Source organism: Rhincodon typus, chromosome 3 (genome assembly GCF_021869965.1).
Source record: "Rhincodon typus isolate 14 chromosome 3, sRhiTyp1.1, whole genome shotgun sequence".
In the NCBI taxonomy this organism is placed as follows: domain Eukaryota; kingdom Metazoa; phylum Chordata; class Chondrichthyes; order Orectolobiformes; family Rhincodontidae; genus Rhincodon; species Rhincodon typus.
Window position 1 is genome coordinate 4,068,653 of NC_063334.1, and position 13,569 is coordinate 4,082,221.

The following is a 13,569-nucleotide window of genomic DNA, read 5'->3' on the forward strand; positions in this document are numbered from 1 at the left end:
AGGGTCTAGGCCCGAAACGTCAGCTTTCCTGCTCCTCTGATGCTGCTTGGCCTGCTGTGTTCATCCAGCTCTACACCTTGTTATCTTAGTTTTGTATGTTTGTTTCTGTAACTCCTTCCAACGTACATGTCTTCCTCAGCCCTGGTCTCTTACACATTCCGACTTCCTTTTATGCCATGATTAATGATTGTCTGCCGTTATGTAAGTCCCAAACTCTAGAATTGCTGCCTCAAACCTGGCATTCTTGTCTATTCTCTCCTCTGCCCCCCTTTTTAAGACTCTCCTTTTAAAAGTACCTACGTATCTATTTTGCTGCCAAAAGGTTACAACTTTATGGTCTAGATGTGAAGTTGTAACTTTGAATTGTTTATGGATTGGAGCATCTTCAGTGTATTAACAGACCCTGTTATATATTGAATTTTGGCACATCAAATTGTAAAACACAAATTCTCTTTTACAATGTGAAGATTGCTTTTAATTACTGTATGATACCTAATTTACGTTGAACCTTTTTTGATCAATTTGATCGCTTAATCTCAGCTCGTAACATGTTTGCTCTTCATTATAAATGTTCTTTCTCCAAACTAAAATAGAAAGAAGTATTGACTTTTAATAAGAACAGGCATTTAAAACTATTTCTGCATTTGAACTGGATGCTAGAATATAATTTTGAATGCAATATGAAAGGACCGAGCAAAATATTAAAGGAATCTCAATGTCTCTGGCGTGAATGGACTAAACTCTGGATGTGGAGTTTGCATGTGCCTTCAGACAGGTTTGGAATCTATGAATGCCGAAACAAAATAGTGATGCAATAAAGTGCATTTTTTTTGTTTTTTCCTTTCTGGATGGTGGCATTCCTGGAATATTGCACATCTCTTGTAGTTCTGAACAAATTGCTCTCTCCCACTGCAACTACCTGTTTGTTTCCTCTCCACCTATCCTCTCCTCTATCCCTCTTCTATCCGCCTCCCACTCTCTCCCTATTTATTTCAAAACCCCCTTCCCCTCCCCCTTTTCTGATGAAGGGTCGAGGCCCGAAACGTCAGCCTCTCTGCTCCTATGATGCTGCTTGGCCTGCTGTGTTCATCCAGCCCTGCACCTTGTTGTCTCGGATTCTCCAGCATCTGCAGTTCCTACTATCTCTGATTCAAATTATAGTGAGCTGTTTGGTTGACCTGGTAGTAGTTTGATACTGTGGTAAGTGACTTGCTAGGCTAGCTCGAAGGTTGTTGAGTCAAATCACAATATGAATCTGAGTTGCACATGTGACTGGTGATGTGATACATTTCTTCCCAAAAGCTTTAATAAACTAGTTATTTATGGAGGCCTACATTTTTAAATGAACTAAAATTCCAATTCACGAATTGCTATTGTGGATCAAACTTTAATTCTCTAGTTTATAATATTAAGCCTTTGGAATACTAGTCCAGTAACACAATTGTCACTTCATTGTGTCCTCATTATTTTCAATGTGTCATTTCTTCTAAGATTTATCAAATTATTTAACTGGATTGAGGAAATCTGTCAAAAGTTAATGGCTGTATCTATATTCCAAATCCACTCTTGTGCTTTCAATAACTTGTCTGTCCCATGATCTCTACATGAACAGGACTTTGTGACCTTGCTAGTTTAAATTGGTAAACCTGGATAGGCTGGAACATTGGATGAACCTCAATTTATTTGACTTCAGTTTTTAAAAAGTATTCTTGCATTGCAAGATATAAAAATGCTTCGTATCTACTAAATTTACCAGCTGTAAGGACGAGATCTAGCTGTACAATACTTGTAGTTTATCCCCATACATTTCTTGTTGTTTTTGAATTTGTTTTTTAACAAATAGTTATACATCCCCTTTTTGGAAATGGAAGGGGAGTTGGTCACAACTTGTTCTGTGTAGAATGGATAGAAGGAAAGCAGTGACTGAAGTAGCTTGAACCATTGTTGTTTGTATCCCAGTTACTAATTAGAATGGTTCTCTAGAAGTATTTTCTTTGTTCAGTACAATCTTTGGAAGAAAAATGAATAAGACGAGGCGGAAAAGACTGCAGAACAGCAGTTGGCTCGCCCCTTGAGTCTGCTTTGCTATTCAGTCAGATCATGGCTGACCTGCATCTTGGTTCTATTTGTCATTTTTGCTCTATATTCATTGATCCCTATAGCAACAAAAATCCAATAATCCTGGTCTTGAAGTTTCAATTGACCGAACAGTCAGGCTTGGAAGAGAGCGTGAGAATTTCACTACTTTGGTGTAGAAAAAGTGCTTTCTGATTTCACTCCTAAAATGGTCTGTCTCTCCTTTTTAAACTAACACTCCCTAGTTCAGAATTTTCAACAGCAAAACAAAGATCAAAATGCGTTAATAATGATAGTATGTTTGCATTGTCAGTTATTTTGGCAGCCTTGTCAATCTTAACCCAGCTGGTGGGAACATATTGTGTTTTTTTTTTTTGATTTTTTTGTTAATAAACAGCTGGTATCTTGAGTGCAACAGCCGCTAGAGGTGAAGATTCAAACCTGAACTGGGGCTTGGAGTCAAACAATATCAAGGAAGCACAAGATATGGGCATGACCTTTTTTTTTGACTAGGGTGCTTCTGAATAGAAAGTTTTGGGGGCATGTTTGTCTTGACTTCTTAATCTACACTGAACAGTAGCTTTGACATTAGAACATGCATTATTAATTGATTTTTCTTCCCCCTGATCTCCCACCATTCCACAGTGGCTGCGACTATGCCCCATTTCTTATAGTGGTGGTAGTAGGAGTGTCGGGACAATTAAGTTGCTTCTGTTCAGCCACAGTGAATGTCATGGCTTCCTTTTTTTTTAAAAGTTGGATTTAGGTTGTATTCTCGTAGTGTGTCAAAACCAAATGAATGCATAATTCCAATACCTTTCTGTTGTACAGTGAGGTTGCACTTGTGTTAGAGAGGAGAAAGTGACCTATCCTGGCTCTTGCTGAGTGCAGGTTTGAGCAAATGTTTCTCCTTTAACAATTGATTTTAAAAGTCTGGGTGTTTAAGTACTTCGAATGCATTATTGCAGTGGAGTTGAAGTACCGCCTATTGCTTAGAGATTACCTGGAGGGATAAAATGTGAAATGTAATATTCTGGTCCTACAATTTATAGTGCAGCACTGTTTCAGAGTGATCTGGAAACCCATGAATTGGTCTTTTATTATCTCAATTGTACAGCTAATACATGATTCTAAAATCAGACTATAGGCTCCTGAACCTTGTAATTTTTTCATAGATTCTTGGGGTATTGGCATCACTGATAAGCCCAACACTGTGCAAGGATATTGGTAAAAGTTTGCAACTCTATTTTACAAATGCAAGGTCAATTTCTAAAAATGTAAAACAGTGATTTTTTTTTTTTTTTTTTTTTTTTTTTTTTGTTTGCCAAAGTTGTACCAAGGATATCGAGGGTGGAATAGTTGGATCATAGACCACTCTGAGATAAACAATCACCTTTTGTTCTTTTGCATTGACATTGCAAACTGGTGCCCAATTTGAGAGAAGCTGTCCCAAAGATAGTCAAGAAACACATGGTCCTAATTGTGCTCAGATCAGGTTAATTCATCACTATCCACACATCTGACTCTTGAGATGAAGCATCGTTGAATAAGCAATGCATCCTCAATCAAGACTCCTGAATCTGTGAAGCCTCCCATCCAATTGAGCAATAAGTCTTAACTACCACCTACTACAGTAAGTCCTCACTTGAAGTTTTGTGTTTTTAGAAACTGCAACTCTAAAGTGAATCAAATTTTAAGTAAATCAGATATAAAAGCTCTAGTTTATTTCTGATAAGCAGTCCTACAGAACCTAATTAAAACATTATTTCTGTCTAAGTTGAAATGCTATGTTGCTAAATTCCTATTTTCAGTAATTTTTTTTTTTAAAAACTTACTGTACAAAAGAAATATCCTTACAACTTGTTTATCCTGCTTGCTGATCCTCTGGCTCATCACCCATCTTGCTCCCTAACCCTCCTTTGTCACTGCTGAACCTCCCACCACCCTCTCCTGAGCTAATGCTGTGAGCAAGGGCAGGAAGAACAGCTTTGACTCATTTGAGGTAAGCCAGAAGTTGTGGTGGTGAGAAAGGAAATGTTTTGGACTGGGAGAGGCCATCCCAGAATCATGCCAATTGGCTCATGGGATATCTTAGCGCATTATGACTCAAAATACATCTCTCAATATAGGCCCCATCAACTAATCATTAAAGCAGAGTGACTTAACACAGAGATATTCTAAATGGAGTCTTAATGATACTTCCTATTCCCCATTCCTCCTCATCACTCTGTACTTTTTCAGTACTGGGTGTCACGTTGAGAACTTGCAACATGAGTAACACTGGAGTATGAGTGAGTGAACTGGCCAAAACCTGAAGGCCATAAGCAGCTAGATCTCATGATGAGGTCCTAGACATATTGAAATAATCAAAAATGCCATTGTTCTCACCAACTGACCTATCCCAGAGCTGTTCTGTTAACATGACACTGGGACCAATTGTACCACATTGCTGTGTGAAAATAATCTAAACATCAGGAAACTCTCCATTTGACTTCTGGTGTGGAAATACATCCTTGCTTAATGTGAAGGGCCAAGAAATGGAGCTAGCTGTCCAAAGCTGCTGGGCACCTGCACTTTGCTATCTGCTACTGGAAAAGCAGTCCAGTTTCCTTTTAACTTTCCCTTAACCAAAGACCAGTTTCACTGGTCTTGTCACATAACTGAAATCTCTCATCCCTGGGGTTCACTAGAATATAATGACCCATTTATATCTTTCCCCCTTTAAGATCTTGGTGTCCTTCCTAATGAGGATGATGCCCAGAATTGGTCTGCTGGGGCCTCATCACTGCCTTTAAAAGGATCTTTGCTTTAGTGTTCTTGCTTTGAGGTCAAGAATTCTTTATTTATTTAATGACTTTCCCCTGTGTTTTTTGTCAGTTAACCTAAATCTCTGGCTCCCAATCCTACTGCCACTGCAGAAATAATTGGCCACCTACTTCTGTGTTAAATTCTTTCTGCAGTATGTCTGTTCATTTTGCAAATCTGTCTTCTTGAACTCTATTGCTGTCCTTTGTTACTTACTACATTTAAATGAAATTGACATTGCAAAAACTTCCAAATTACACCCTTGTTACAATCCCAGATTAGAGCACCAAATTGTTTTGATCTGGTGAGGGACCAGTAACACTGTCTTTTTAAAATAGACCAAGATCACCGGTATGAAAAAGAGCAAGTGTCAAGCTTCCCAATAAAAACCGAAAGAACTGCGGATGCTGTAAATCAGGAACTAGAACAGAAGAAGGGTTCTGAGGAAGGGTCACCGGACCCAAAACATTAACTAACTCTGTTTTTTCCTTCACAAATGCTGCCAGACCTGTGGAGCTTTTCCAGCAACTTTGTTTTTGTTCTTGTTTTTAAGTCTCAATCTTCCCCTGTTTTGAGCAAACAAAATAAACTTTTCTGCACAACTAATAGTACTTTTGACTTTGTTTTTGTTTTGGTCAAACTTCTTACCCTGCACTATTCAAGGTTGGAACATGAAACCAAACTTGAAGGAAAGACCATAAGAGCTAGGAGCAGGAGTAGGCCGTCCGGCCCTTTGAGCCTGCCCCGCCATTCAATAAGACCATGGCTCATCTTTTCGTGGACTCGGATGCACTTACCTGCGTTCTCACCGTATCCCTTAATTCCTCTATTGTTCAAAAAAAATCTACCTTATCTTTTAAAAACGTTTACTGAAGTAGCGTCAACTACTTCACTGGGCAAGGAATTCCATAGATTAACAGCCCTCTGGGTGAAGAAGTTCCTTCTCAATTCAGTCTTAAATCTGCTCCCTCTAATCTTGAGGCTATGCCCTCTTGTCCTAGCTTCACCTGCCAGTGGAAACATCCTCTCTATTTCTATCTTATGTATTCCTTCATAATTTTATGTTTCTATAAGATTCCCCCCCTCAATATTCTGAATTCCAATGAATATAATCCCGATCTACTCAGTCTCTCCTCATAAGCCAACCCCCTCGACTCCGGAATCGACCTAGTGAACCTCCTTTGCACCCCCTCCAGTGCCAGTACATCCTTTCTCAAGTAAGGAGACCAAAACTGCACACAGTACTCCAGGTGTGGCCTCACCAGCACCTTGTACAGCTGCAACATAACCTCTCTGCTTTTAATCTCAATCACTTCAGCAATGAAGGACAAAATTCCATTTGCCTTCCTAATTACTTGTTGTACATGCAGACCTACCTTCTGTGATTCATGCACAAGGATACCCAGGTCCCTCTGCATAGCAGCATGCTGGAACTTTTTACCATTCAAGTAATAATCCTTTTTACTATTACTCCTACCAAAATGTATGACTTCACATTTATTTACATTGTATTCCATCTGCCAGACCTTTGCCCACTCACTCAATGTATCTATGTTCCTCTGCCACTCATCTCAGTGTCATCTGCAAACTTTGACACCCTACATGTGGTCCCCAACTCAAATCATCTATATAAATTGTAAATAATTGCGGTCCCAACACCGATCCCTGAGGCACACCACTAGTCACTGACTGCCAGCTAGAATAGCACTCATTTATCCCCACTCTTTGCTTCCTGTTAGTCAACCAATCCTCTATCCATGCTAATACTTTACCCTTAACGCCATGCATCCTTCTCTTGTGCAGTAGCCTCTTGCGCGGTACCTTGTCGAAGGCCTTTTGGAAATCTAGGTACACCACATCCACTGGGTCCCCATTGTCCACCTCGCTCCTAATGTCTTCATAGAATTCCAAAAGATTTGTCAAGCATGATCTGCCCTTCATGAACCCATGCTGCGTCTGCCCAACGGGACAATTTCTATCAAATGTTATAGCAATATCAGAGTGCTGATGGTAACCATTGACCAGAAACTGAACTGGGCCAGTTATGTAAATACTGTAGCTACAAGAGCTGGTACTGGCTTTGCTTATAGGAGGCAAATTATCTGCTGACTCCAAAACAGAACGAAAGAAAGGAGCCTGATGGAAGAATCTTCTTGCTGGGATGTGTGCTGTTTTAACAGTACTCTAGTACTCCATAACCTCCAAAACAATATGGCCTACTTAATAGCCCGCCCAGCACAAATAATCACATTTTGCCACACATGGTGCATTTTGTGCAGCAGCATCATCTACAAGATGCACTCCAAAAGCTCGCCAAACACCTCCCTGAAAATTCTTCTCCAAGTCTCTTGCCAATCCCAACTTGGAAACTCCTGGAACTCCCTCCCTAATAGCACTTTGGGTTCACCAACACCACATGGAATGTGGCAGTTCAAGGAAGCTCACCAGCACTTTCTTGAGGGGAAATTGGGGATGAGTAATAAAAATGTTAGCTTTAAGTAACGCCCATGTGAATGAGCAAGTTGTAAAATCGACAACTGGCTAAAATCTAAACCAACTATGGTGTGGGCAGTTTTGTAATTTTGCAGGCTGAAGTTGCACTTGCACATTTCACCTTAAGAAGTGATGTTGATTTTTGGCTGTTGAGTTGCAATTGGTGGGTTCAGGATTTTTCTTTCCTATATTAAATTGTCTCAAGAAACATCTATCAGGAAAATAAGTAGTGGCAAAATCTATTGAATGGAGTACTGAGGAGGTATTTTTTTAGAATTTATTTGAATAAGGGAGTAAAGGCATAATAACCAGTTTTGCATTGGATATAGATGGGTTGTGTTAGTCAAAAATCTGGCGGGTGGGAAAACATGAAGTTGTTCGTGAGGTAGGAAGAATGTAAAAGCAGAGTGAATACTTTTAAAATCCTACAGTTCTCTGTTTAATGTGTAGAGAGGTCTAGCTGTTCTAGTGCACAAAACATTTTGTATGCAGGTACAACGTGTAATTGAGAATGCTGATGGAATGCTATCCTTTATTTCAAAAAGAATATAATAAGACTATTGTTTGTGCTGTACAAGACACTGGTGAGACTATATTTTGAATACTGTGTGCAGTTTTGGTTTCCTTATTTAAGGAATGTTGTAAGTGCATTGTAGGCAGTTCAGAGGAGATTTGTGAAATGTGATGGCTGAATTAATGGGTTGTTTTATGAGGATAAGTTGGACATGCTGGGCAAGTTTCCACTTGAGTTTTAGTGAGTGGTGACTTGATTGAAGTGCACAAGATCTATTGGGTGGCATGATGGCACAGTAGTTAGCACTGCTGCCTGTCAACACCGGAACCCGGGTTTGATCCCAGTCTCAGGCAACTGTCTGTGTGGAGTTTGTACATTCTCCCTATGACTGCATGGGTTTCCTCCGGGTGTTCAGGTTTCCTCCCACAGTCCAAAGATGTGCAGGTTAGGTGGATCAGCTATACTAAATTGCACCTAGTATGTAGGGTGGGAAATGCAGGGCAAGGGTAGGGGGTGGGTCTGGGTGGGATGCTCTTTGGAGGATCAGTGTGGACGTGATGGACTGAATGGCCTGCTTCCACACCTGTAGCAATTCTGTAGATCTATGGAGCCTGAATGCATTTGAAGGTAGATGTGGAAATGATGTTTCCTATCATGGGCAAGTCCAGGATTAGGGGGTACTGTTTGGGGATTGCCTTTTTAAGACTGAAATGAGAAATGGAGGGTGGTGCAATTTTTAGAACTTTTCTGCTTCAGAATGTATTGGAAGTGGGGTCATTGAATACTGTTAAAATGAAAATACATTTGCTCCCTTGCTTAACAAGAATCTCAAGTTATCAGGGAGTATCTGTTCAAAACCAACAGATCAACAACGATCTCATTGAATGGTGGTACAGCTTGAGAGCTAAATGGCCGCCTACTTTTTATTTCATATGTTCTTAAACGGCTTCTGCTTTCTGAAGTGACTGATGGTAAGCATTGTTGTAAAGTGATCCACATGCATATCCTAGAATATTTTGTGTAATGGCTGAATCCAATGCTTGTAATGAGATCTCTGACAAATGGAAAATGTTACTGTTAAAACTCAAATGCAGGTCTGCTAGCATCTGAATCCTTTTAGCTTAATGCTCTTCATCTGGGTGTTCTGATACAGGTTGCGCACTACACTCCAAATGTTAGCCAGTGTGTCTATACGCATGCTAATAGTCCGGTGTTTCCAGCATTTTCTGTCTTTCAAATTCTCTCTCTGCAGAGAGAAACTAGGTTATTGTTTTACTCCTACCTCAATTTCTCTGTTACATTGTAGTCTTCCTAACCAGACTTCCATCTCTCTCCTGCTGGGAATTTTGAGCACATCTCAGACTTTCTCTTTTTTTGCCAGTATCCCATGTCCCATTTTAACCTGTCAGTGTTGTGCACAAGGATTATCAAAACTACTGGTCTGCCACAGCCTTGGATTTAAACATCTTATCTTTTTTGTGGTCGAAGTTTTTCATGGCCTTGACATTCTTCTTATCTCTCTCAGCATCTCTTCCTCCTAGTTCTGCAACCCTTCGAACTGTGTGCTTCAATTCTGACCTCTTGTACATCCCCCACTTTCTTCATCCCACCATTTAACTGCTGTGTCTTCAGCATCTTTGCCCTCAGCTTTGGAATTTGCTCTTAGAATACTAGAAAGATTCCATAGATAGTAGGAACTGCAGATGCTGGAGAATCTGAGATAACAAGGTGTAGAGCTGGATGAACACAGCAGGCCAAGCAGCATCAGAGGAGCAGGAAGGCTGACGTTTCGGGCCTAGACCCTCCTTCAGAGATTCAAAGATTCCACGTTGACTTCTTTTGAAATCTAACTTCCTTTTGATCAAGTTGTTGGTTGTCACTGGTCCTTTGGGCTTGGTGTCAGTTTTTACTGTTTGATGTTTGCACTTCTATGAAGCACCAAGAAGTACTACTTAGTTAAGTAGTAGCCATATGAAAGGAAATGGTTTGTTTTTTGATATTTGTTGTATTGCAATCTAAAAAGAATTTTGCAGTGATAAACATTCAATACTTGCCAAATGATTCAGTATTCCTCCTTTCTAGATATTCCATGTGATTTCAAGCTTGCATAAAATTCAAAACATTCAGCCCACGCACTGAAATTGTAAAACCTCCCCAACTTTTGAATCAAGGTACTGTACGTTTCTTGGTAACAAAATTGAGCCATTTTATATATGCGATTGCTTTAATACCATTTGAGTAAAAGAGTAAAGTCACCACAGTCCCGGAGGACTGTAGAGCTGCTATCTAGTTAGATGACTGGTGGTGGTTTGACATAAGGGTCACCATACCTTGGGGCAGGGGAGAGGTTGTGTGGGCAGTCCTCGTGGTAAACTCAGCCTTTACAGGAATTTGAATAGGTTGAGTAATAAAGTCTTTTTTTTGTGCATTGTCTAAATTTGAAATACATAGATTCCAATCGGCTTGGAAGGACAAGTTTGTAGTTGTCTACATTTCATATTTCTCACTGACATTTTTTATTTGAATATACAAATCATGTGCCTGTGATTCCCAACTTTACCTCCCACCGTCATTTTAGACTTCTCCACTGTCTCTGATCAAACTGCTTTTTCAACATCTAGAACGTGTGTCTTTAGCCCTTGTGACAAACACGCTAAATGACTGTTAACAACCTTGGTGAATTTTCAACCATACGTTTTACTGTCACGAAGCCACTTGACACCACCCAAGTCTGTCATAGTCTCCACTGGTCTGTTTATTGAAGCCATTATCTGTACTGGTTAGCTTAACTTGTCTATTCCAACGTGCTTCTGGCTGGTTTCTGCCCAATCAATTTCCATAATTTGATATCATCCAAAATGTTCCCACATGTCTTAACTTTCCCCAAGTCTAGTTTGCCTGTTACCGTTTGGATTTACTGTTTGGCTCCTTGTTCATTAACACTTACTTCCCTTTTTTAAAAATAAATTTCTGATTCGACTGCCACGTCTCTCCCCTGCTATCCTATCACTATAAACTCCTCTAGCTACAAAAATCCTCCCAGAATTAAAATGCAGATAGCCACCAATAGTGAAGCAATTGAATTTGGAGCTGTGTTTTCAGCTCTAAAATTTCTGTTTTGTACAAATGTATGGGTTGGGAGGAGGCCACTTAGCACCTGAGCCTGTTCCATTTTCCAATAAGTTTTTTTTTTTTTTTTTTTTTTTTTAAATGGGTGATCTGATTTTAACCACCACTCCACATTCCCACCTACCTCTGAATCTTTTTGCTTCTTGCTTACCAAGAATCTATCTAACTCTGCCTTAAAAATATTGGGTCACTCTCCGCTTTTATCACCTTTCTCTGGATGACAATTCCAAAGACTCATGACCCAACAGGGTTCCAACCAAACGATTCTGGTCTGGAGCTTCCACGCTAAGGCCTTGACACGGAGGTAACAATCTATTTTCTACCTTTTTTTTCTGAACCAACTTCAGACTCTCATGGGTATAATTTCATCCCAGACTTTTCCAAGTTGAACTCAAAAGCCTTCCCAAACAATGGGTGTTTTTTCCCCAGCTAAAAAAATACCTGATTCTTCTAAGCTGAAATCAAGTTAATGCTCCTCAACATACCTTCCGTCCGATTCAATTCTTCCAATACGAATAAAATCCCATTATCATCTCAGTAACTCTGCCCTTTTTTTTTTTTTTTGCTCTTTTTTATTTTAAAGAAAGGTGTCATGGCTCCAGAAGGACCTCTAGTAATACTGACAATAATTTAACACTCGTACACAAACTGAAACTCACATGTCACTAGTTCAAAATCTGAACTTTTTACATTTTAGCATTTTTAACATTAAAATAAATGTATAAACTGCACCCTTGCATCCCACAGCCATTTCTTTTAAGAACCTAGGAATGAAGTCCTTCAAGACTAGGTACTTGTTTGTTCAGTACCATTTCCCTGATTTTGTAATTTGAGTTCTGCCAAGTTCCTAGCTCTCCTTACATTTCTTGATTTACAGTTGCTTCTGGGATGTTACTGGTGTGTTCTACATTTAAAAATAGATGCAAAATATCTGTTTAATTCATCTGGAATCTTATTTTCCTTTTCATTAATTCTCTCATCTTCCATATGGACATCTTATTAACTTTAAAACATAAATTTTTTTAATGAAATATGTTTATATTTTAAGCAGTCTGTACTCATTTTTCCCTCAATGTTTGTGTTTGTTTTTGAAGCTGTCCAATCTATTTGACAATCTTCTGACCTGCTACCGATCTTAGTATCAAAATTAAAGTATATAATTGTACAATCTTTAACTTTTTATTAGTTAATCAGAGATTATGGGTTCTCCCCTTTGGATATTTTTTCTCTCATTTTGGAATGTATCTACTCTGTATACTCCCAGATATCCTCTTAACTGTCTGCCATGGCATCTTTTATTGACCTATCCCCTAACCTTGTTTGAGATTCCACGTTAGCTAGTTTTGCTTCCATGCCCTCATCATTGCCCTTATTAAACTTAAAATACTAGTGTTGGGCTGACTCCTATCTCTATGAATGTGAAATTCAGTCCTGTTATGGTTGCTGCTCCCTAGGGGTGCCTTAACTTGGAGTTTCCTAATTAATCCTGTCACATTACACAACACTAGGCCCGATTTTTATATCCTGTCTGGTTAGTTCTAGAACAAGCTGCTTTAAGAAACTGAGTATCCTTTGAACTCCTCATCCAGGCTCCTACTGGCAATCTTTTTCAAATTTTTCAGTCTATATGAAGATTAAAATCTCCCATGATTATCGTCATGCTTTTCTGACAGCATGTCATTATTCCTTTTTTCTGTACACTGCCTTATCTTGTTTTTGTTTAGGTATCTGTACACCACTTCCACACGCAACTTGCCTTTGTCACTTCTCATCTCATCCACAATCTGTAACCTCATGACCTGTATTCCCTACTCCTACGTCAAACCAGTAGATTGACCTTGGCTAATTGAAAAGTGCAGGCGAGCTTGCCTGGACCAGCAACCAGCATACCTAAAATGAGGTGTCGACATTGTGTGAAACTACTACACACAGGACATGACAAACAGCATCCAATACACACACGGCTAAACGTTTCCGGTCTAAGGTCTGCTGTCCTACCACATCCAGCCTTGAATGGTAGCGGGCAATTGAATAACTCAACTGGACGAGCAGACTTCCACAAATATTCTGATCTTCAGTAATGGGTGAGCCCACCACCTCCATGCAAAATCCGAGGCTGAAGTACTTCTGACTATCTTTAGGCAGAAGTGTCAAGTGGGTGATCCATCATGGCCTTCTTTTTTGAGGCTTTCAATATCACAGATGTCAGCCTTCAGTCAATTTGATTTGCTCCGTGACACCAGGAAAAGACTGGAGGCAGTGGGAGTTGGCTCTGACAACATTCCAGCAATTATACTGAAGAACTTTGGTGCTCCAGAACTAGCCATATCCCTAGTCAAGCTGTTCCAGTGTAGCTAATGACGCTGGCATTTAGCCAACAAAGTGGAAAATTGCCCAGCAACTTACTTCGCACCCAAAGCAGGACTAATCCAACCTGGCCAATTAACAATTGTGCCAGCAATCATCAGTAAAACGATTTATTGACGACCAGTTCAGTGCTATCAAGCAGCACTTCCTCAGCCATAACTTCAACACTGAAACTCATTTTGGAT

General features: G+C 39.7%; 1 long non-coding RNA gene across 1 annotated transcript in view; it reads left to right on the top strand.

Annotated features, from left to right (window-relative positions):
- Positions 1–5,452, top strand: part of LOC125481277 — an 11,710-nt gene extending 6,258 nt beyond the window's left edge. Inside the window, exons 2-3 of the long non-coding RNA XR_007261269.1 lie at positions 3,407–3,709; positions 5,220–5,452. This is a non-coding gene — a long non-coding RNA (uncharacterized LOC125481277). The remainder of the gene's footprint in view (positions 1–3,406; positions 3,710–5,219) is intronic.
- The last annotated feature ends 8,117 nt before the right edge of the window (positions 5,453–13,569 follow it).